Here is a 24837-nt window from a genome sequence, read left to right as displayed (position 1 = left end):
CACAGAAATAGTGAGATAATAAATGTTTATTGCTTTAGGATGCCAAATTTTGAAGATGATTTCTTTATATGGCAATAGATAACTAATAAGTACATTGGTTACCTTTCTCATGTGAAATAAATCTTGCACTTGGCCATGATATGTTATCGTTTTACACATTGTTAGATTTGATTTACCAATTTAAAAAAAAATCTTTTCTTTTTTTTAAATAAAATGGGAACCACTCAAACTGTGTCTTCTCCCTCTCCCAGAGGAAGAGAATGATCATCAGTGACAAATGACAGTTGCAGTGAAACACCACCAAGAGCCGGCTTCACGTTCAGGAGAGAATGCTGCGCCTCCTCTTCATGGTTTCCAGTGTTCTACACATCTAGAGAAATTTCCCTAGTAACAAACTATAGAATGATCCCTGAAAGTTTACATTTTTGGGGGGGTGGAGTTTCACTCTTGTTGCCCAGGTTGGAGAGAAGTGGTGCGATCTTGGCTCACTGCAACCTCCGCCTCCTGGGTTCAAGTGATTCTCCGGTCTCTGCCTCCGGAGTAGCTGGGATTACAGGTGCCTGCCACCACACCCAGCTAATTTTTTGTATTTCTAGTAGAGAGGAGATTTCACCATGTTGGCCAGGCTGGTCTCGAACTTCTGACCTCAGGTGATCCACCCACCTTGGCCTCCCAAAGTGCTGGGATTACAGGCGTGAGACACTGCACCCAGCTGATATACCGATTTTTTAAAAGGATTTTGTGTCTAGATTCATGAGGGCTATCAGTGGCCTTTTTTTTTTTTTATGTCTCTGTCAGGTTTCGATGTTGGGGATATACTAGCCTCATAAAATGAAATCTCTCCTCTTCTATTTTTTGAAAGCGCTTATGTAAGATTCATATTATTGCTTCCCTACTTTTTTTTTTTGAGACAGGATCTTGCTCTGTCACCCAGATTGGAGTGCAGTGGCATGTTCGTGGCTCACTGCAGCCTCAGCCTTCTGGGCTTAAGCAGTCCTCCAGCCTCAACTTTTCGCGTATCTAGAACTGCAGACACATACCACTACACCCAGATAATAAAACAAACAAAACAAACAAACAAAAAAACAAAAAACAAAATCAAAACACATTTTTTGTGAAGACGAGGTCTTGTTATGTTCAGCCCAGGCTAGTCTCACAATCCTGGCCTCAAGTGATCCTCCTGCCTCAGCCTTCCAAAGTGCTGGGATTACAGGTATGAATCACCATGCTGGCCCTCTTTAAATTTTGGTAGAATTTACCAGTGAGCCTGGAGTTTTCTTTGTGGTAACTTTTTTAAAATTCATAAATTCAATCCTTTTATAGATACAAGGCTATTTAGATTTCGGTTTTTTCTTAGGTCACTTTTTTTTCCCTTCTCTAGCTTTAAAGGCCAAAAGAAAAAATATATATGGGCTGATTATCAATTGTAAGGCCATGATGGCATAACAGGAGTGTCCAAAGCTGCTGGGCATACCAGGACCATGCACTTTAAAAGGAGTGTGTTATGTAGAAATGCATTTGCAGAAAACTGTTCAAGGAACCAAGATGGTGGGGAAAGACAGCATGGATGAGAGAGTGGTGTTGGAGCAGAAGGGTGAAATAGATTTAGGAGCTTTAGGGTGCTTGAGAATAGAGAACAGGAAACTTTAATGAGTTTTTATGGCCTAAATTGGACTCCTTTAAAGTTTTGAAAGAAACATGAATTAAGATTAAAATTCTTGTCTGCACTATGCTTCTTTAACAATGATATCCCTTTGGTGAGGCCGGGCGCGGTGGCTCACGCCTGTAATCCTAGCACTTTGGGAGGCCAAGGCAGGTGGATCACGAGGTCAGGAGTTCGAGACCAGCCTGACCAACATGATGAAACCCTGTCTGTACTAAAAATACAAAAATTAGCTGGGCGTGGTGATGCGCGCCTGTAATCCCAGCTACTCAGGAGGTTGAGGCAGGAGAATTGCTTGAATGAGGGAGGCAGAGCTTGCAGTGAGCCAAGATTGTACTACCGCACTCCAGCCTGGGCAACACAGTAAGACTGTGTCTCAAAAAAAAAGAAAAAAAAAATGGTATCCCTTTGGGATACCACTGTGAATGCCAGGGGCACAGGGGAGGAATGATGGCACCGTTTAGTAAACATTGCTATTCCATTGCTCTATTTAAATCCACCTGAACTTCAATAAAATAACTTATGTACCTTGTTCCTATTGCTGTGTAACAAATTACCCCAGAACATAATGGAACACAACAAGCATTCCTTATTAGGCTCATGGCTTCGTTAGGTCGGGAATTTGAATAGGACACAGTGAGCACAAGCAACCTCAGCTCCATACTGTCTTAGAGGCTCAGCTGGAAGACTCAAAGGTTGGGGGTGACCTGACCCTGAAAGCTGACATCTGAAAGCCTGTTAACTCATGAGAGTGGTGGTTGATGCTGTTGGCTGAGACCTTAGCTAGAGCTATTGGTCAGAACACCTACACGTGGCCTCTTTTGCGGCCTGAGCTTCTTCATAATATCTTGGCCGGGACCAAGCATCCCATGAGAGAAGGCCAGGTGGAGGCCTTTTCTAACCCAGCCTCAGTGCTTAGAAAGTGTCACTTTCAGCCCCTTTTCTTCATCAAGACCAACTGAAAGCCCATCCCAAGTTTAAGGTGAGAGGAAAGAAAGAGACTGTACACTTGATGGGGGAGTGGCAAGGTTCTGGAAAAGCATATGGGCCTGAAAATATTGCTGCAGCAATTTTTGGAAAATATAGTCTGCCACATACCTCCATGGTTGTCCCCTACAATGTCTGCTGTTGGAAATACTAGTGAAGCAACCGTCTGTCCCTAGTCACCTTGTGAGATGCTGACAGAGCTAGGTTGGAGGGGCAAAGTTCTCCTTATACCCTGCAGATTGATCATGAACTGTCACAGCAGTGGAGGCACCCATGTGCATTAACACGTGCCATGGGAGGGTATGAATGAGGGACCAGCTATTGGGGATGATACTTACATAGAATCCTATGTTGCCTCTGAGATAATGAGAAGGCTTAGAAAGCTTCCATCCCAGCTTTCGTACTCCATGGCCTTTTGTTGCCCTATCTCTTCTACTTCTGTACACTGCCCTTGGCTTTTTTTGTTATTGACCTTAGAACTCTGAGTTTTGTTTTGTTTTTTTCCCTTTTAGTTCCTGCAAGCAGAATGTGAGGTTTTTGTTGTTATTTTTCTCTTACATACATACAGCAGGCACTTGGTAAATGCTTTGGGATGATAATGAAGAGGAGGGAAAGGGGTGGCAGTTTTTCAGAGAGGAAGTGTGAGAAACTCTGCAGAAGCAGGGGATGCATTGCATCAGGAATCTCGAGCCAGAAGGGCTGTGGGGATTGGGTTCTCCTACAGCGGTGACCGTGGTTGCTGCACTCGGTGAGGGGGAGCCCTATTAGACTTAGAACCAAAGTTCATTTCTACAAGCTGATGCTATTCATGTTAAAACATCCTCAGGAACCCAGAAAGCCCCAGAACAAGATTGCGGAAGTTTTTCATTACAGAGCTAGCTCGCTGGGGGCATTAAACTAGGAGTCAAAAAGCAAAAATAAGTGAGGCATCCTGTCTTAACAGCTAGAATGTTTTGGGTAAATTGTCTCCTTAACTGTAAGTCAGAGGAGTTTTAACTAAGAGAGGAGGTTTTTATGTGTTGCCCTGTGGCTCTGGAAAATTGGAGAGAAGTTCCAAGTTTTTCCATGTTCTTGGCTTCTGTAATAGACCTTTCAGGGCTATTGGCACAGCCTAGGAACTCTGCCTTTCTGACAACTCCCTCTTCTTCACATCCACAGGGGTGGCAGCCATGTTTGTGTTGGGAGTGAGGTGCATCTCCCACAGCCACAGTTGATTGCAGAATTCATCTTTTCTCCCAGTGAGGAATTTCAGTGTGGGTCTGAGAGATGCTAGTCAGTTCCTTCTTGTTTTTGAGTCAAGGATGAGTAAATTGAATGTCTGGGTGGCCTGGCCTGTCACAGCACACAGCTCTGGGGATAAGCACCTTTCCCTCAAGATAATCTCTTATGGCTTTTGTGAATCAGGAACTGGGAGAACAGCTTGGTCAGATGGTTATGGCTCAGTGTCTCTCATGAGGTTGCAGTCAAGCAGTCAGCTGGGGCTGAGTACATCTGAAGGCTGTGATCATAGAAGTCAACTGGTACTGGGTATTGGTGGGAGGCCTCAGTTCCTTTTCACATGCACCACTCTGCAGGATTGCTTGGATGACCCCATCACGTGGAGTTCAGCTTTTCCCAGAGTGAGGGGTCTGTGAGACCAAGGTAGATTCTATGACCTAGCCTCAAAAATCACACCCTTCTGCTCCCACCGCAAATTCTAGCAATTCCATGGGATTAGCCCTCGTTCAGAATTGAAGGGGACTACACAAGGTGGACTACTGGGAGGTGAGGCTCACTGGAGCCCCTTCTGGGAGGCTGGCTGTCATAACTCCTTATGTTTGCACAGCATTCCATGATTTATAAGGATTTTCCACATGCAATTCTCCCTAGATATTCAGAAGAGCCCCCAAACCTGGCCTCTGCTTAGCTTTCTCTAGTCGTCCTTTCTCTCTACCCACTATGTCTCCCAGGCCCAGTCTCCTGTAAGTCCTTTAGCTTTTCCTTAACACATTCTGTATTTCTCTTACTGAAGCCATCCCTCCATGCATGCTTTCCCCAGTCTAGAATGCTCTTCTCACATCTCTTTGCCTAACTAATTCTCAGATGCCACCTTCCCTGGAAGTCCTCCCCAGTCCTCCATGCCTGGCTTTAGGGCTTAATATGGTTTGATGTTTGTTTCCTCCAAATCTCATGTTGAAATGTAATCTCCAGTGTTGGAGGTGGGGCCTGGCAGCACCAAAAGGCCATGCAGGTGTTTGAGTCGTGAGGATGGATCCCTCACAAACGGCTCAGTGCCCTTCCCACAGTAATGAGTTCGCATGAGATCTGGTTGTTGCAAAAGGAGCTTGGCACCTCCCACTCTGTCTTGCTCCCTCTCTCACCATGTGATGATGTGCTGCTCCCGCTTCACCTTCTGCCATGAGCAGAATCTCCTTGAGGCCTCATCGAAGCCGAGCAGATGCCAGCGCCATGCTTCCTGTGCAGCCTGCAGAAACATGAGCGAAAGAAGCCTCTTTTCTTTATGAACTACCCAGCCTCACGTATTCCCTTACAGTGACACAAAATGGACTGACACAGTGCCCTTCCTCTAGGTTCCCATAGCTCCTCATATTCCCCATCTAAACACTCCTCACGTGCTACTAACTTCCTGATTCTAATGTCTGACTCCCCACCCAGAGTGCCCACTCCATGAAACCAGAGATGGTGTCTGTGCTGTTTGAGTGCTATCCCCACCACCTGGCACAGGGCTCAACATGTTTGTTGAATGCATGAATGGACAAGGCAAGCATCATTGTCCCCATTTTACAGAGGTGTAAACAGGGTGGAGGAGAGTAAGAGTTGGTCTGATCATGATCAGTTTATGGCATAGCTGAACCTAAGCCCAGGTCACACCACCACCCAACACCCTTGTGCATCCTGGAAACAGGTTGCCAAGCAAATTTACGGCACTGTCTTCCGCCCCCACCCCTCATGGCTTTGGTCCTTGGTACTCTGATAGTTGTGTCCACTGTCTTTCTGGCCTGGACATCCCAGGCTGCTGGATGCGTGGCAGGAAAAGCCCTGGTTACTAATTGATTTTATTCATTTCCCTGTGAAGCACATAGCAGGAGAATGTGCCATTAACGCATCTCAGTGAGACACAGCCAAAGATGCAAGCTCTATTCCCATGATTATGACTCTTGCACAACTAACATAGTGATCTTAATTAAGAAGTAATGCATGGGGAGAGTGCTGGGGAAAGAGGCGGTGAACTTGGCGACGACAGGCTTTTGTGAGAAGAGAAGACGGCACTTCTGTCTGCTTAGGTTGTTGACATTTTCCTTCCCCCGCCACGAATCGTGACAAATAGTTGATATTTTTATTTTTCATTAGGGAAAAAGTACCAGCAATGTACTCAGGGAAAAAACCCAAGCCCAACAACCAGACTACCAATCACCGTGTCGCTTTAGCAGCTGCTATTAAAGGGGGCCAAATCAATGCCTTTGAACCCACAGACTTCCCAGAGCGGCCACTTCCAAAAGCCTGGCTCTGACAGGGGAGCCAGGAGGTGAGGCAGGGCTGGACCAGCCAGAGTGGGGACTGTGAGGTGGTCACCAAGTGGCAGGCACAGCCGCTCTGAAGGGCAGGGCCACCAGGAGCTTGTGGCAGGATGGAAGCAGAATTCAAGACAGTGGCATCTCATGGCAGCATGAGGGAGAGCTCCCGCAGCAGGGAGCTCAAAGGGCCAGAGGCACAGGAAGAGAAGGCACCTGGTTACCAGAGGCGAGAGATCCAGGCAGTCAGGTATGGGAGTCTATGAGTTCAGCAGCAACCAAACGACAATGAACTAAACTTAATATGGAAGCCAGATCCCACTCCACAGAGGAGCTTCCCATACACTCCCTTTTAAGGATAAAACTATTTTAATAATCAATAACACGTAGAAACACTTAACAAAAGAAGCTATACAAGTAGCCACTAAACATATGAAACAGGCCTCAACATTTTTAGTCACCAGGGAAATGGAAATTAAAGCTGTCATGAAATACCATTCATGCCACCAGCATGGCTGCAATCACAGTGACACCCACGTGGGGAACATGTGGGGCAACTGCTGGTGGGAATGCAAAACAGTAAAATCATTTTGGGAAACTGTTTCCCAAAGGTTTCTTATAAAACTAAACGTACATACATCTGCCTTACAATCCAGTCATTTCATTCTTAGATATTCACTCAAGAGAAATGAAAGCACATGCCCACAAGATGATTTGTGTCTCAATGTTCATAGGCAACTTTATTCATAATAGCCCCAAACTGAAAACAACCCAAAAGTCTCTCAACAGGAGAAAGGATAAATACATTTTCCATATAGTGAAATGCACTCAGCAACTTACAAGAGAGAACTAACAATATAAGCAATTGGATGAATGAATCTCACAGGCATTGTGCTGAATGAAGGAAGCCAGATACAAGAGTCCACATTCATTTCTATGCAATCCAAGAACAGTCAAAACTTATGGTGATAGGAATCAGAATGTGGCTGGGGCCCAGTAACTAAGAGGGATATAAGGGAACTTTGCCGGCTGATGAAAATGTTCTATATCTTGTTTTGGGTGGTAGTTCCAGGGGTGTAGACATTTGTCAAAATCCATCAAGCTGAACTCCTATCATTTGTTGTGTGCTAATTATACCTCAATTTTAAAAAATAATAGGCATATTGGGAGGCTGAGGAGGGCGGATCACGAGGTCAGGAAATCGAGACCATCCTGGCTAATACAGTGAAACCCCGTCTCTACTAAAAATTCAAAAAATTAGCCGGGCATAGTGGCGGGCGCCTGTAGTCCCAGCTACTCAGGAGGCTGGGGCAGGAGAATGGCGTGAATCCAGGAGGCGGAGCTTGCAGTGAGCCGAGATCGTGCCACTGCACTCCAGCCTGGGCAACAAGCAAGACTCCGTCTGAAATAATAATAATAATAATAATAATAATAATAATAATAACATTAGGCCTAGGCAAACTGGAGTCTCTAAGTCTGGAATGACAAATACAAAATTCATATACTGTACTGCCCCGGCAGACATTATTAATTGATTTCAGTGTTCTGTGCCTCTGAGCTTCAATGAGGCTTCAAATACATTACAATATTGCTGTCTAATCAGCCGCTTATCAATCCATCGATCTGTTAGGTGTCCAAACCAATGCAACTCATTACGGCTAGTGTGACCCTCAATCTGTTCCTCTAGTTTGGTAAGGGCTGGGGAAATTCAAGTTAGCTGTAAAAATAATAACCCTATTACAGAAAAGTTTTTAAATAACTCGGAATCCCATTCCTCTAGTACCACCACTAAACTGTTTTGTATATCCCCTTCTACTAAGTTGTCCTAGGCATAGCTTAACATACAAGGGTAGGGCAGGAGGGAGCCCCAGAGGGGGCCTCAGGAGGGGGCCTCAGGGGAAAGGCTGCTGTGCTGGCCTATTGCTGCCAACCACAGCATCCATGCCGGTGAGGCCAGACCCTACCCTGCCGCCTCCAGCAGGTCCTCCGCAGCACCTGGAGGGTTTGAAAGGACTGTATTCCAGAGGTCAGCTGGTTTGCCATTGAGATGCATTCTAAAAGTGGCTGATTCACTCTAGTGATTCTGGTGGGTCACTGCACAGCTCAAGGTCAACCCAACAATCAGAGGCTTCCACTGAAGAGGTGGGTGATGGGAATGTCCTACCTTCAGCATCTTCCAGGGGCCCCTCTGCCCTGTCTTAGGGGCAGAACTCTGCAATGCTATCAAGTATCATTTAATTATTAAAGCTGATTCAGGCCTGCTTTTTTTTTTTTCTTTTTCTTTTTCTTTTTTTTTAAGGAAAGTCTGAGGATTGCTCATGGGCACTCCTGTGGCCTGCTCGCTGGAAAAGACAGCACTGTGAGTAGTGAAGTGGCTTGTTCTGAGCCCCTCTTTTACCATATATGAAATGGGGTACTAGTGCCCACTTCACATGCCTCACATGAGGAGTAATGAGTCAGCCTGTGCCAAATACTTACCAGTAACTAGTGGTTTTCTTGTTCTCCTGCCCAAATGAAAGGGCCCTAGAGGTGCCCAAGAAGACTTTTTATTTTCAGCAAAGCCTCAACTTTTCCATCAGCATGCTTGCTGATTATAGCTTCTAAACCACCTTTCTAGTTAGCAGTAAAGGGCGCCTGTCCACCAGACACTTACAGTGAGCAATTTCCATTGTGGTGGACTCTTTCAGGGGTATCTGCTCATCTTCTTCATTCTCCAAGACCTGAAGCCACCTTTGCACTCACAGGATGGGCCCTATGGTCTCATGTGGCTGCTCTGACCCCGCTCCTCTGGCCAGAGCTGGTGGGCACACAGTCTGACACTGCCTGAGCTGGACCCTTAAATCTTATCTTTCAGAAATTTAGATTGTCATTGAGAAATGAGGTAGGTCACTCTTGGTCACATGACAAAGACAAAGGGATTTAGGGGCGGCCCCCTTTGGCCCCATGCATGGGCATATACAGACAGGAAGTGGGCAAAGAGAGAACAGCAAAAACCTGCAGAGAGACGCAGAGCCCAGGGGCCCTGTGATATCCAAAAAGAGCATCTGAGAGATGCAAAAGAGGACATGCTGTATGGTTTCATTTTTACAATGATCTAGGAAAGACAAAACAAATCTAAGGTGGTAGAAATCAGAACAATGGCTTCCTGGGGCAGGGAGTGAGGGGAGTTGGACAGCAAGGGGCCTGAGGGAACTCTGAGGGGGTGTAGTGATTATATAGGTGTAGGCATTTGTCAAAAGTCACCTTTCTATACACTTAAAATATGTGCATTTGGACCAGGCACGGTGGCTCACACCTGTAATCCCAGCACTTTGGGAGGCTGAGGTGGGTGGATTGCTTGAGGTCAGGAGTTCAAGACCAGCCTGACCAGCATGGTGAAACCCCGTCTCTACTAAAATTACAAAAATTAGCCAGGTGTGGTGGCGCATGCCTGTAATCCCAGCTACTCAGGAGGCTGAGGCAGGAGAATGGCTTGAATCCTGGAGGTGAAGATTGCAGTGAGCTGAGATTATGCCATTGCACTCCAACCTGGTTGACAGAGCAAGACTTCAACTCAAAAGAAAAAAAAAAGTGCATGTGATTTTATGTAAATTATACCTCAATAAAGTCAACTTAAAAAAATAAAAAGAGGAAAGAGTGGCAGTCCTTCACAGCCTCTGTCTTTCCTGCCAGCAGCTGGGGAGAATGGTGCCTGGTTCTCTTCTACAGTGTGAGCATTCTGTGGGACCCTTGGATTCTTTTAGCAACTTTCCCCTACCTTCTGCTTAAGCCCATCTGAGAGGGTTTTTGCCACTTACAGCCCAAAATTTTTGAACAAGATAGTTTTGTGACAACTGATCCTGGAAAGAAACAGTGGCAGGGGTACAGTAACGTGTCATCCCCTGGGTTTGTGTAAGCCTCTCAAAAAGGGGACTTGCTCCTCTCCACTAACCCAAGCTTAAGTGTCTCCTTCCAGAGCTTTTACCAGTCATGTAGGATCATGTAACATACGTGTATGTGGTAGACATCAATTGAGTTAATCCATCCAAAATCCATTCCACCGTCCCCTGAAAACAATAACCCAATTTCTTTGGGGACCACTCCCCATCTAGCTTATATTTTTTGTTTAGCCTATGAGACTCAACTGAGGGAGACTGACCCCACCTCCTGGGACAAGGGTTGGGATATGGCCCAGGCCTGGTCCTAAGAGCATTCCCCTCCCCCAGCCCATATGCAAGCTGGGCCATCCTCTCCATCCCAGAACTGTTGAGGTACTCTGGGGGCAAGGTGCTGTCCTCCCGAGCCTAGAGCTCTTTGAGCCCCTAGATCGAGTTACAGCTAAAGCTCCAGATCTTCCTCCAGACTTTGTAATTGTAGGAACCAATTCATTTCCTTTTCTTGCTTAAAAGCTGAGTCTCTGCCACTTGTAAGAAAAAATGATCTGAGTCGGATGATATACATATTCATAGAGATTTAAAAAACCACAATTGGCATCATAACATCCATACTGGTCATCAACTTAGTTTTTAAAATGTCTTCACTTACATAACATCATGAATCTCTTTCCATTTCTGTACAGACTACCTTCCCATTCTCACTGCTGCACAGTATCCACGGAGACTACCTTCCCTTTCTCAATGCTGCACAGTGTCCACGGCCTGGGTAAATTACAATGTACTTAACAGGTCCCGCTTCACGAGGATGTCCTCTATTTTTGGTTTTACACAATTTGCTAAGTTTTTATTGTTGTGGTTATTAAAGAAACATATACACTTGATTGAGACAAAGTTGAACCACTAGAAAGGCCTAAAATGAAAACTCATCTGCCATCACTCCCCTCCCATGCCCAGTTTCATTCCCTGGGTATCACTACATCTAAGAGTTCCCAATTTTCCACTCCTCTTTTTGTTACCCGCTGCAGTCATCTGCTTTTTTTTCCATCCTTCATCAGCCTTAGAATCCTACTTGATTTTTTTCTTTCTCTAGAGAATAATGAGCTTGTTGATGTAAAATTCCCATTGCCAAGAAATAATCGTTGCTAACAGTGATAGTCTAAGCCGAGGATATAGAGATTCATCCTAAAGTTTTCCCTCAAGGAGATCACAGTGTAGGAAGGGAAAAAGATAGATAAATAAGTGAAGGGAAGTATTCTAAAAGTTCATAGAGAGTTCAGTGGATTGGGAGGGTGAGGTGGGCAGATTGCTCAAGCTCAGGAGTTCAAGACCCAGCCTGGGCAACACAGCAAAATCGTGTCTCCACAAAATAATACAAAAATTATAATCGGGCGTGGTGGTGTATGCCCATAGTCCCAGCTACTTGGGAGGCTGAGGTGGGAGGATCACCTGAGCCCAGGAGGTGTAGGCTGCAGTGGGCTGAGGTCACGCCATTGCACTCCAACCTGGGCGACAGAGTGGGGCCCTGTTTCAAAAAACAAACAAACAAAAAATCCCAAAAGTTCAGTGGAGGTTCAAGGGAAAGAGGCATCAGTTCTAGGTGGGGATTCAGAGAGGGATTCACAGAAAAAGTGATTCCTAGGAGAAGAGTAGGTATTTTCCAGGTGGGCAAGGAAGTGAAGGGCAATCTGCTCCAAAGCAGAAGGAAGGAAGGAATGTTTCAGGGAGGGTCTGGTGGAGTGGGAAAAATCACTAGGCTATTTTATTTTATTCTAGGATATTTTATTTCTTTCTGGAGTACATCTCTTAGATGTCTCTTTAGTGAGGATTTGTCAATGGCAAACTCTCTTACTGTTTACGTTACTGAAGATGTCTCTATTTCACTCATTCTAGAGAAATGGTTTTGCTGGGCTTATAAATCTAGTTGACAATTATTTCTATCACCACTTTGAAGACATCATTTCACTCTCTTCCGGCTTCCATGTTTGATGTTGAGAAGTCAAATTTGATCTATCCTTGCTCCTTTGTGAGTAATCTGTCTTTTTTTTCCCCTCAGGTTTCTTTTAAGATCTTCTCTTTGTCTTTGACATTCTGTAGTTTCACTACAATGTGTCTGAGTATGTCCACCTTATGACTTATCTTGTTTGGGAGTTTCAAAAACTTTCTAAATATGGGGATTTATGTCTTTACTCAATTCTCCAAAACCCTCAGCTATTATATCTTTGAAAATTACCTCTTATCGCACTCTCTATTATCTGCTTTTGGAGCCCTGATTAGATCTATATTGGACCTTTTCACTCCATCCTTCAATGTTCTTAACCAGACTTTTCCATATCTTTCTGTCTCTGGCTGCATTCTGTGTATTTTCTTTGGATCTATGTTTGAAATTACAGATTCTCTCTGCAGTTGTGTCTATTTTGCTTTTCTACTCTTCTACAGAGATTTTAATTTCTATTACATTCTTTATTTCCAGAAGTTTTGTTTGGTTCTTTTTAAAATGTCTGCTTATTTTTACAAGCTCCTGCTTCTTACTTAGTTTCAAATTATCTCTGTTATTTACTTAATCACATTAAAATCATAGTTTATATTTAATAATTCTATTTTTTTTTTCTTTTGGCACTTACTCATGATGGCTTGCTTCCTTGGGCGTTTTCTGATTTTATATTATGAGTTCATTTATGATGGGACTTTTCCAGTGGGAATTTTATGAGGGCTGTGTTGTGGGTACATGATTGCCTCTGTCAGGAGCTTTGGGCACTGTGGACCTGGGTCCTTCTAAATTCTTATTTTGGGATATTCTGGTATATTTCAGTGTACATTCAGACGTCACAGCTATAGGAGGGTTGGCCACTTGCCTTCAAATCTCAGAAGTTTTCATTTTTCCTCCTCTGCCAGAACTGATTCTGAGTCAATGTTTCTTGAAGTCAGCCTCTGCTAGGTAGGATACCTTTAACTCCACCCTTTTCCTCAAAGTGTAATCCCCTCTGAGTCTTGGGTTTGTGCAAAATTTTGTGGCTTTGGATCTATTACTGCTCAGGTCTAAGGCTTGGTCTACTGTTCATTCCTACCTCTTCCCCTTACTGTCTGCTTCCCTATGAGGAAATCCTAGGCTACTTTTCCCTAAAGATGACCTCAAGGTGTGAAGTGCCCTTTGGCTTGGTCTTTATTTACCTTCAAAGGCTCAGGTTCCTCCTGCTTTTCTGAATCACAGGTGATTCTTTTACTTTGCTTTGTTGCAGACCATTTCATTGCTATGGAGATTTTGCGAATACCTATATGTTTTTTTTTGTTTTGTTTTGTTTTTTGAGACGGAGTCTCGCTCTGTCACCCAGGCTAGAGTGCAGTGGTGCGATCTTGGCTTACTGCAAGCTTCACCTCCTGGGTTCATGCCATTCTCCTGCCTCAGCCTCCTGAGTAGCTGGGACTACAGGCGCCGGCCACCATGCCCGGCTAATTTTTTTGTATTTTTAGTAGGCACGGGGTTTCACTGTGTTAGACAGGATGGTCTCGATCTCCTGACCTCGTGATCCGCCTGCCTCGGCCTCGCAAAATGCTGGGATTACAGGCGTGAGCCACCGCGCCCGGCCACCTATGTATCTATCTATCTATCTATCTATCTATCTATCTATCTATCTATCTCCTCCATATCCTCAGGGGATTGGTTATATATGTATATATACACATGCACATAGGTATATGTATAACTAATGCACACAGTTGTTCCTTGGTATCCATGGGGGATTGACCAGGACTCATTGCAGAAACAAAAATCCGAGGATGCTCAAGTCCCTTCTATAAAATGGTGTAGTATTTGCATATAACCTACACACATCCTCCCGTATACTTTTAAAAATATATACCTATTTTACAGAGGAGTCTCATATACTTTAAGTCATCTCTAGATTATTCATAATACCTAATACAATGTGAATGCTATATAAACAGTTGTTATACTGTATTGTTTTCTTGAATTTATATTATTCTTGTTGTATTGGGGTATTTTTTTCCCAAATATTTTCAATCTGCAGTTGGTTGAATCCAATGATGTGGAACCCATGAATATGGAGAGCCAACTGTATATGCACCTGTGTGTTTAGCACATTGGAATGTTTTTCTTCTGGAAGGTTTTAGGATGTTCAAATTGTTGACTTCTTCGGGCATTCCAATTTTCTTTGCACTGGCTTATTTCTGTACATATTTATTATCTTCTCTCTAATTGCATTAATATTTTTGTAGTTTTTCTTTGCATATCATGATTGTTATAAGTTTTTCCTTTATGATGGCAAATTGATTTTGAGCCTTCTATTTCCTGTTTCTTACTGTTTGTAATATTTTTATTAATTCTTTAGTGGTATTGTTTTGGTCCTCAATTTGTTTTCTTAGTTCTGAAAGATCTATTTGAATTTCAGTCTATTAACTTATCAACTCACCTTTCATTTCTTCTTTTTTTTAAAAAAACATTTTTTTGCCATTAGGCACTGTTTTAAAAATTTATTTATTTTTGAGACAGAGTCCCACTCTGTCACCCAGGCTGGAGTGCAGTGGTGTGATCTTGGCTCACTGTGACCTTCGCCAGCCCGGTTTGAGCGATTCTCCTGCCTCAGCCTCCTAAGTAGCTGGGATTACAGGTGCACACCACCATGCTCAGCTAATTTTTGTATTTTTAGTAGAGACGGGGTTTCACCATTGTTGGTCAGGCTGGCCTCGAACTCCTGACCTCGTGATCCGCCCGCCTCAGCCTCCCGAAGTGCTGGGATTACAAGCGTGAGCCACCGTAGCCAGCCTCAGTTCTTCTTTTATTGAATTCGTGGTCCCATTAGAAATAGCACTCATGAGGAATCTTTTCTGTTTTTTGAGTTTGTGTTTTATTTTAGAATATGATCTTCAACTATCCTTTGCATGTTTTGTTCTTTCCTTTTGTTTATTGTAAAATGTTTTCATTGTTACCATGCTGTTCCTGTTAACTTGGTCATGTTGAATGTGGACAGCTATAACCACACAGTCTATATTCCATGAAGAATTTCCCTATAAGCATTTTTTGTTCTATCTACTTCTCTGTAACCTGAGAGCCTGGAGCAGGAATGATTGCTCTTCTAATTCACTGTGGAGTCCTGAAGCCCTTGTTTTTGTCCTGAGAAATTATCTCCCCAGTTTTACCTTATCTTCTCAGTGGCTGCTCCCATCACTCTTACTCTGTCCCCCACTCCCAACCCCAAATAGAAAGGTGAAAAGAAAATATCACTTCTCTCCAGAAAGGTGGGGTGGGCTATGAGTAGAATTGTCATCATTCTGCTGACTCACCAAAGCCACGTGTAAGAGGTATGTACACTGCACTCCATCATCTTCTGAGTTATTTTTTCCTCTGTCATCACTTCTTAATTCTTACGTCACTAGATTATGCCCTTGTCTGACTCTTACTGGTACATTTTTCTCATTTATTATTATTATCATTTTTTACTATTTTTGACATTTCCTTAGGAGTTGAGGGAGAAAGCTTCTGCGGGCCTATTTTACTTTGCCAACTCAACTGCGACTCATGTGTTTTCTATCTTCCAGAATTCTCTGGAACATTCTGCCCGATACAGGCTACCATTCTTGCTTCCCAGCACCTTTATAGTCTTATTCCTTAAACACAAACCAACTCCACAGGCACACACATGTCTTCTGGCTTTTCCATGAAATGTTGAGGGAGCCCAGTGTGGTGGCTCACACCTGTAATCCCAACACTTTGGGAGGCTGAGGCGGGTGGATCTGCTGAGGTCAAGGGTTTGAGACCAGTCTGGCTAACATGGCCAAACCCCCTCTCTACTACAAATACAAAAAAATTAGCCAGGTGTGGTGACGGGTGCCTGTAATCTCAGCTACACGGGAGGCTGAGGTAGGAGAATTGCTAGAATCCTGGGGGCAGAGGTTGCAGTGAGTTGAGATCGCACCACTGCACTCCAGCCTGGGTGATAGAGCGAGACTCCATCTCAGAATAAATAAATAAATAAATAAAGTAAAGAAAAGAAAAAAAATGTTGAGGTAAAGGAGCTGAGGAGGGGACCATGTCTTGGCCTTCAACTTGAACCCAACGCCTCTTTGGCTTTTCTTGAGAATTGAAATGTTAAAGGATCATGGAAGAAACATCTTGGCACTACCATACAAGACACTGTCTACCCAGTTACTCAATGTCCTTATACAGATACCTTTGGACAAACTCTTCTCCAAATAAACCAGCACACAGTACAGATTCCTCTCAGGGATAAGAGAATTTGCCTACTGATATTCTGCAGTCCTTCCTTATATTAGTCAAGTGGGCACTAATGTAATCTGTTTCCTTCTTTTCTTTGGCTGCCAAGAAATTAAGGTTTATGTTTCATTTCTCAAAAGCAACTCACTGCATTCTAGGTTTTTGGTTTCATTCATTCCTCACTCTGTTACTACGATTCTATCTTTTATGCTTTTAGGGCGGGGGTAATCATTTGCTACCACAAACCAATTTGCAAATCTGTGATATATGAGGAATGCTTCCTCCTTTTAAGTAGTCACACCTCCCATAGTAACTAGTATGCCCCTCAGTATTTATTGAATAAACTAGCACACAGTACCGAAGAAGATAAGATACCCTGCTTTGTGGGTGCTTGTAGTTTATTCTTTATTAGTAATGCTTAATCTTAATCTTGTGACAATAAAGATCCTGGTAAAATTCTCTAAAATGAAGAGAAGTTAAAAGATCTGCTTTGAGTCCTCTCTTTTTTTTTTTTTTTAATTTATTTATTATTATTATACTTTAAGTTGTAGGGTACCAACTACTGAACAATCTTGGGCAGTCACCTCTCCAATCTGAATCTCGGTTTCTTTATCTATATTTTATTCACTTATTCATTCATTCACTGACTCATGAAACAAATTTTCCTGAACAACAACTCCGTCCCATACGCCATCTTGGGGCCCTGGATATAAAGGAACATGTAGTCCAGTTTGTCAGTTGTAGAAGTGAGTGCTTTAAAACTCTATGATAGGCCGGGTGCGGTGGCTCAAGCCTGTAATCCCAGCACTTTGGGAGGCCGAGGCAGATGGATCATGAGGTCAGGAGATCGAGACCATCCTGGCTAACACAGCGAAACCTCGTCTCTACTAAAAAAAATACAAAAAACTAGCCGGGCGAGGTGGCGGGCGCCAGCAGTCCCAGCTACTTGGGGGACTGAGGCAGGAGAATGGTGTGAACCCGAGAGGCGGAGCTTGCAGTGAGCCGAGATCGCGCCACTGCACTCCAGCCTGGGCGACAGAGCGAGACTCCGTCTCAAAAAAAAAAAAAAAAAAAAAAAACTCTATGAAAACTTAGTGCCCCTTAGCATATTTCATCCTCATAACAATCTTCTCAGTTCCCATTTTAAAGACGAGGAAAGCAAGTCCCAGATAGGTTAAGTAACTTGGCCAGGGTCTTTTAGCTCCAAGTCCAGTACTGACTGCTCTAGTGGTTTGTAAATCAAGAACCAGGGTACTGCCATCTATTTAAACCCTGCTCACATCCGAGCATGAGTCTGGACACCCAGAAGAGGCTGAACATTTGCTTGCTAATTGAAAAAAGGTCTTTTCTTTGAGAACTCACCAAAAGAAAGAATTGCTTGAGCCTATCTTCCTGGTTCACAGGACTTATAAGAAATGCAAATACATTCCCTTTTGCTGACTATATGCAGAGAGGCAAAAATTTCTCCTTAAATAGCTGTCTTTGGGAAGAGCAGTGTGAACCAAAGTGCACTGGAGCAGCTCCCCAGTCAGCCTCCTGTACTGCAGACACCGATTGGCGTCTGGGCTTTGCTGGAACACAGTGTATCTGTGAGTCCTTAGTGGTCACAGAGGAGGATATTTGACAGCAGAGCAGACCCAGAATTCATCTTTTTCCTGATCAAAACATAGGCCACCTTCAACCCACCCTGTCTGGATATGTAGCTGCCCACACGAAAACAGGCGGCCTCAATTAAACACCCCTAAACAAAAACCTTTCCACAGAAAAGTTGTGAGAACAAAGTGACATGGTGACTGAAGTCATGAATGAAAAGCTGCTTCCCATGAGGTAGTTCCTCTCCCAGGGCACTGCAGGTGTCTGCCTGGCTTAGGTCCTCCAGCCCCACCTAGGTGGGAGGGCAAATACTGGAGACTCTGAGGGCTCTCTTTCAGTCTCCCCGTAATAATGGCTGCCTGACCAGCACTTCACAGTTTACAAAGCCTTTTCACACACTAATTACATGGCACTCCCCAGAGACCTTGTGAGCTGGGTATTATTTTTATTTAACAGAAAAGGAAAAGCAGGTGGAAACAGGGAGAGTAACTGGCTCAAGAAAACGTTGGTAAAAGTCAAAGCTAGAACCTGAATGATGGTCACCAGCCTTGTCTGTGCTCCTAGAGCCCCCAGCATCCTGTGATCATGCTGGGGGCATTCTCTGCCCTTTGAGGACTCTCCATGACCCCTTAGGAAGTACCACTGAGCTACTCAGCCTCTCCCCTTTCACTTGCCCTGGTGTCCTTGGTGGAGCCAGTGGAGAACAGGAATAGCCTCAGCCAGGCCACTCTAGCCCTGGGCTTCAGGCTCATTGTGTTGCTCAGCACAAATTGGAACCAGGAAACTTTTTTTTTAAATCCCAACCCTAAATCTTTTGAAAACAGTCCTAGCTAAATATAACAAGGATGCCCTTTGGCACATCTTGCCAATCTTGCAGGTGAGTCATAGACCCTCACTCAAGGTGCCCAGGAATACAGTAGGTGCCCATGTAGTTAAAAATACCTGCTGTGCTGGAAGGTGGCACAGATGGATTTAATGAGCTCACCTGCTCCTCCAAAGGCTTGCAGTAGTGTGGGTTGAGCCTGGCAGTGGGCAGATGTATGCTGAATTTCCTCTGGGCCTGAGGCCTGGTTATCAAACTGATGGAGTCCCTGGAGTCTTCTCAAACGCCCACAGAGCTTGCCCGACAGAAACATAGTAGAGTGTTGAGATTAGCAAGGGGTCAAGAAGCAGAAAGCCAGCTCCATTACTCCCTTCTGCAGAAATCACCTCCTTTGACAGTCCCAGAGGCAATGCCTTAGGTTGGGTTCCTCAGAAATGGAGCTTGAAACAAGGATTGACTGGGGGACTGCTCCTAGGCAAAACCTGTACGGGACTGAGAGAGTTAGAATGGGGCAGGGAAGAAGCTGGGCAAACATGTAGCTTCAGCTGCAGTCTAGCTCAGCCTGATCCCATGGGGAGCTCACATGCAGAAGTTGTCCCAACTGGAGGGAAGCCCTTTGACCTTTCGGTCCCCATGTCAGTCATCACTCTGACTGTGGCTGTGGGCTCCCCTTAGGGGAGGACATAATCTCCCCGGCTTTTCAGGATGAGGTGGCTCTGGAGAAGGAAGTCTCTGGAGAAGGAAACAGCTGTGTCATTAGCAGCTGGCATGCACTGCGGATGGGGGATGGGTGTGGTGGCCTGATAAAGAGACACTGATGAGACAGCAACTGTATCTACTGCTGCCACCATCTCTTGAAGGCCAAAATGGTCCAGTCATTAGTTCATAGCAAAACATTATTTTCTATGTATCCCAAGGGCAGAGGGAAACCACATATGGTAGTAACTCGTTCTTGTTTTACTTCTGATTCTTCCATGCAGGGAGCATTCCTCATGACTAAAGAAGAAGCAAAGGCATAAACCTGACTAATTCCTTCCTTCCCCTTCCACATTGAGCTCCGACTACCCACAGCCCCTTTCATAGAGACACATGCCGAAGATTGCTGTCTTGCCCTTCATTCAGGTCAGTCTGCCTTTGTTGTACAATTGCCATGGCTCTAATCAGAGGCCTGCCCAACAGACTCTGATTAGAACATGATTAGACTCTGATTAGAACATGACTATTCCCTGTGACCAGGCTGAACATCACACCTGACTTCCACCTCCATGAAACCTCCCTGAGCACTGCAGCCCCCACTGACTTCTCCCATTGTGGAACAGACAGTTACAACCATATCCCAGAATCCAGAGTGAGAAGGATCCCATGTGCCAAGCACTGTCCCAAGTGTAATTGACTTAACTGCATTTACTTAATGGAGCATATGTGTATCAGTTAAGACGTGTCTGACTATCAGTAACTATCTGAGTTCAGGCAGCTTAAAGAATAAGGAAGAATCATATTCTATATAACAGGGAGTCTAGAGGTCAGGTAGTCAGTTCAAACTACCATCAGGTACTGCATCAGGCTCTAAAGCCAGATTACCTCTGGGTGATACGTATTTCTTCTCTGAGTCCATTGTAATCCCATTCTGATAGTCTATTACCCATGGAATAAATCATAAAAAACAGTAGGGGAATAGGTAAAGTAACAAAAAGAACTAAAATACATACATGGTAGAAAATATAAATAGCTACTTCAGCCTTTCTTTCTGCCCAACACATTCACATAGCCTTAGTTGATGTTTATGACATCCTTCTTCTAAAATCTATTCCATAGCTCCCTTCCCTTTAGGGGCACCTCAGCTGAACAGAGTTCTTTACCCAGTGAGCTACCCCAAACTGATTTTTGAAAAATCTAAGTTCTTGGTGGTCCTCCTTGAATGGGATTAGTAAACTCTTCCGTTAGTGTATGTTTTTTAAACACTGGACCTAAAACAACAAGGTGTTATCTCCCTGTAGTGTAGGTGGAATTGCTCCCAGGCCCTATTATAAAACAGCACCTGTCACTGCAGCCTGCCTCTAGCCTGTTCATCAAGTGGCATGAAAGTATTGAAATGGACAGATGGCAGCCTCAGTTTTCAATACAATAAAACTATTCTTTTGTCTCCTCTCTTGGGTACTAGCACTTAAAGTCAGCAGAACACAGAATTGTAGAAATAATGTATCCTAGCAGGAAACGGAATTCAATTCATTGTATTTAAATGTAGAGACTTTACTGAGGGACCACTAAGAGATGCTGGCAGGGTTAAAGACACTAACAATGGATGTTGAGGCACCCAGAGACTAATAAACGGCAGGAAGCCATTACCGTGTCTAGGAGTAGGAGAGGAAATAGTGTGACCTGAGTCTAGTGAGAGCAGAGCTGGGGTGAAATTGCCCAGCAGCAGCTAGAGCTATGGAAAAAGGTAGCCCCTGACAAAGATGCAATGCTGAAGCAGGGAGGAAATAGAGAAGAAATACCCTGAGCTCTCTCTCTCTCCTCTGCTCTCTGCTTACCTGCTGGTACTGTCATCGGCTGATCCAAAGAGAAACGAGTCAGCATGGCAGCCCAAGTGAGACAGTCTTCAGAGCTAAAGCAGAGTAGAAAAGTGGAAGAATGAATGCGGGAGAATGAATACAGAATAACCAATACAAATAGGAAATGAAACATTTGCAAATGCTAATGTGTACTAGTGAGAGATACCATCTCACTTCTACCTACTGTTCCCTAGACTGGTTTATTTGGCCTGTGGGAGACCCAGAGTCATATACTAGTTTCTAATTCAAATCATGGGCTCATTGTATAGGATAGCAGCCCAACCTCACAAGAAGTTTTCTCTCAGTGAATGCTGTTACTGAGTCTTCATTAAATATTCTAACCTTCTTTAAAACCTGTGAATGCCATATTTTTTCATCTCATTTCCTCACTTTTTTTTTTTTTTTTTTTGAGACGGAGTCTCGCTCTGTCACCCAGGCTGGAGTGCAGTGGCCGGATCTCAGCTCACTGCAAGCTCCGCCTCCCGGGTTTACACCATTCTCCTGCCTCAGCCTCCCGAGTAGCTGGGACTACATTAACTGGGACTACAGGCGCCCGCCACCTCGCCCGGCTAGCTTTTTTTTGTATTTTTTAGTAGAGACGGGGTTTCACCATGTTAGCCAAGATGGTCTTGATCTCCTGACCTCGTGATCTGCCCGTCTCAGCCTCCCCCTCACTTCTTTTATTCTAAAATAAGTTCTTGCTGAGATGCAATGTGGCATGGGGTATTACTATGGTGAAGTAAAGCATTCAGTAAGTCTACTGCAGATGTTACTGAATGAAACGTGACAGCCATGGAAGGCAAATTCATATCCAGAGTGGATTATTATTACCTGAGGACAAATCCTTGCTCCCTTCAAGATGGAAGGGGAGAAAAACCTTTCAACTTTTGGTTCCAAAATTGTGGTGTAAAGCAAGCTGGCTTTACTCCTCCATATAAAACCAAAAAACAAATATATAGCACCAAGCTCATCAACAATAATATCCCAGAACTCAAATATAAGGATGAGCCAGTTTCTGGGGCCAGAGAGAAGTGAAAAAACTCCCAGCAGATGGTAAGAGATTTAGATGTCCATATCTGTGATGCTTCTTCCCCTAATCTGCTCAGCACCAAGCACATAAAACATTTCTCCTTCACTTATGGTTTCTGCACTGGAAAAAGTGAGATCAAGGTGGACCCCAGTTTCTCCACTATCTTGGTTCCCTGGGAGTAGACCTGTCCCTGCCTCAACCCATGAGAAGCATCACAAGTGCCTGAAGGGAGAAATATCCCTGAAATAGCTGGAGATGAAGTGGGGAGACAGGACTACCATCTCCAGCCCTGGAAACTCTTTGTAACTTGGCCAAAGAGGATGCCAAATCAGAGTGGCTGTTCAGCAGCACCATGCTGTAGAAGGTTCATTCCACAGGTCCTCTAGGCATAAAACTCTAGGCAGCCTTCCCACACTACTGAGATATCCCCTTTGGGACAGGCATCACTCTGATTGTTTACTAGAACCTAGGCAAATCTAGGCTTAAGGTACCATATAGTGTCAAAAGGAGGCAGCAACCTAGCAGCAACCTAGCAGGAAAAAAAGAAAATCCACAGGTAAATTACAAAGACTCTTTAAGCAAACATATCTGATAAAATCCAAAGCCAATCAGACAGATAAGACTAAAATAAATAACTAATCCTTCAACCCAAAGAATGGATATACATCCACAAGAAACAACAGCACACAGCAAACTGTGACCTCCTCAAACAGACAAAGCAAGGAACCAGTGACTGATGCTAACAAGATGGCAATATGCAAATTATCTGACCAAGAATTCAAAATAGACATTTTAAGGAAACTCAGTAATCTCCAAGATAACACAGAAAAGCAATTCAGAAATTTATCATAGAAATTTAACAAAAATATTGAAATAACTAAAGCATCAAATAGAAATCTTGGAGCTGAGAAATACATTTGCAAAACTGAAAAATTCATTAGAGGCTCTCAATAGCAGAATGGATCAAGCAGAGGAAAGAATCAGGGAGCCTGAAGACAGGCTACTGGAAAATACCTAGTCAGAGGGCAAACATGAAAAAAGAATGAAAAAAGATGAAGACTGACAGATACAGAAAATGACTCAAAAGACCAAATCTAAAAATTATTGGTATTCAAGAGGACATTGAGCAAAAGAAAGAGGTATAAAGCTTATTCAAAGAAAAAGTTTCCAAAACTTGAAAAAGATAAAAATATCCAGGTACAGTAAGGACAGAGAACATTAAATAGATTTGACCCAAATAAAACTAACTCAAACATATAATATTTAAACTCTCAAAGGTCAAGGACAAAGAGAAGATCCTAAGAGTAGCAATAGAAAGAGGAAAATAACAAATAAAGGAACTCAAATTCACCTGACAATAGACTTCTCAACAGAAACCATACAAGCCAGCAGGGAGTGGAATGACATTTTCAAAGTCCTGGAAAGAAAAAAAAAAACAACTCTGCTCTCCAAGAATACTGTATCCAGCAAAGATATCCTTCAAATATGATGGAGACATAAAATCTTCTTAGACAAACAGAAGCTGACAGAATTCACCAACACCAGACCTGTCTTACAAGCAATGCTAAAGGAAGTTCTTCAGTCTGAAAGGAAAATAGACTAATGCACACACACAAAAAAACATTTGAAGGCATAAAGCCCAATGATAAAATTAAGTCCATGGAAAAACCCAGAATACTCCAATGCTGTCATTGTGGGGTACAATTTCCTCACAACTCTACTATGAAGCCCAAAAGACAAATCTATCTAAGAAAATAATACCTATGGCAACCTAAGAGACAGATAGTATAAAAGTATGTAAATTGAGACAACATAGAGTTAAAAAGTGGGGATGGAATTAAAGTGTAGTTTCTCCCCGTTTTTCTTTGTTAGTTTATATTATTTTCTTTATGACCTAAAATAAGTCATTATCCCTCTAAAATAACTTGTTATAAGATGTCTTTTGTAAGCCGCAATGCAAAAATCTGTAAAAGATTTACTAAAAATAAAAAGCAATGAATTAGGCAGGAGGAGAGAAAAAAAGAAATACAAGCAATGAATTAAAACATACTACCAGAGCAAATCACTTAACCACAAAGGAAGACAGTAAGAAAGGAGAAGAGTTACAAAACAGCCAGAAAACAAGCAACAAAATGGTAATAGTAAGTCCTTACTTGTCAGTAATAACACTGAATGTAAGTGGCCTCAATTCTCCAGTTAAAAGGCATAGAGTAGTCAAATGGATAAATAAACAAGATCCAACTGTATACTGCCTACAAAACACTCACTTCATCTATAAAGGTATTCATAGACTGAAAGTGAAGGGGTGGAAAAATATATTCCATGGAATTGGAAACACAAAAAGAGCAGGAGTAGCTATAATTAGATAAAATTAGACTACAAATCAAAGACTGTAAGAAGAGACAAATAAGGTCACTATACGATGATAAAGGGATCAGTCAGTGCGAGAATATAACAAGTGTAAATATCTGTGCACCCAACACTGGAACTCCCAAAAATATAAAGCAAACACTAATGTAAAAGGAGCTCTAAAAGGAGAGAGACTGCAATACAATATGAATAGAGGACTT

At 43.3% G+C, this 24837-nt stretch overlaps 1 non-coding gene across 1 annotated transcript; it reads right to left on the bottom strand.

The window, feature by feature from the left end:
- Positions 1-219: 219 nt before the first annotated feature.
- On the bottom strand, positions 220-425 carry LOC112619997. The gene has a single exon (XR_003118459.1). It is a non-coding gene; the product is annotated as a small nucleolar RNA U3 (small nucleolar RNA).
- Positions 426-24837: the final 24412 nt, after the last annotated feature.

This window comes from Theropithecus gelada, chromosome 2, assembly GCF_003255815.1.
Source record: "Theropithecus gelada isolate Dixy chromosome 2, Tgel_1.0, whole genome shotgun sequence".
NCBI lineage: Eukaryota > Metazoa > Chordata > Mammalia > Primates > Cercopithecidae > Theropithecus > Theropithecus gelada.
Note: the sequence above shows the minus strand (reverse complement) of the source record. Positions and strands in the feature narration are given on the sequence as shown.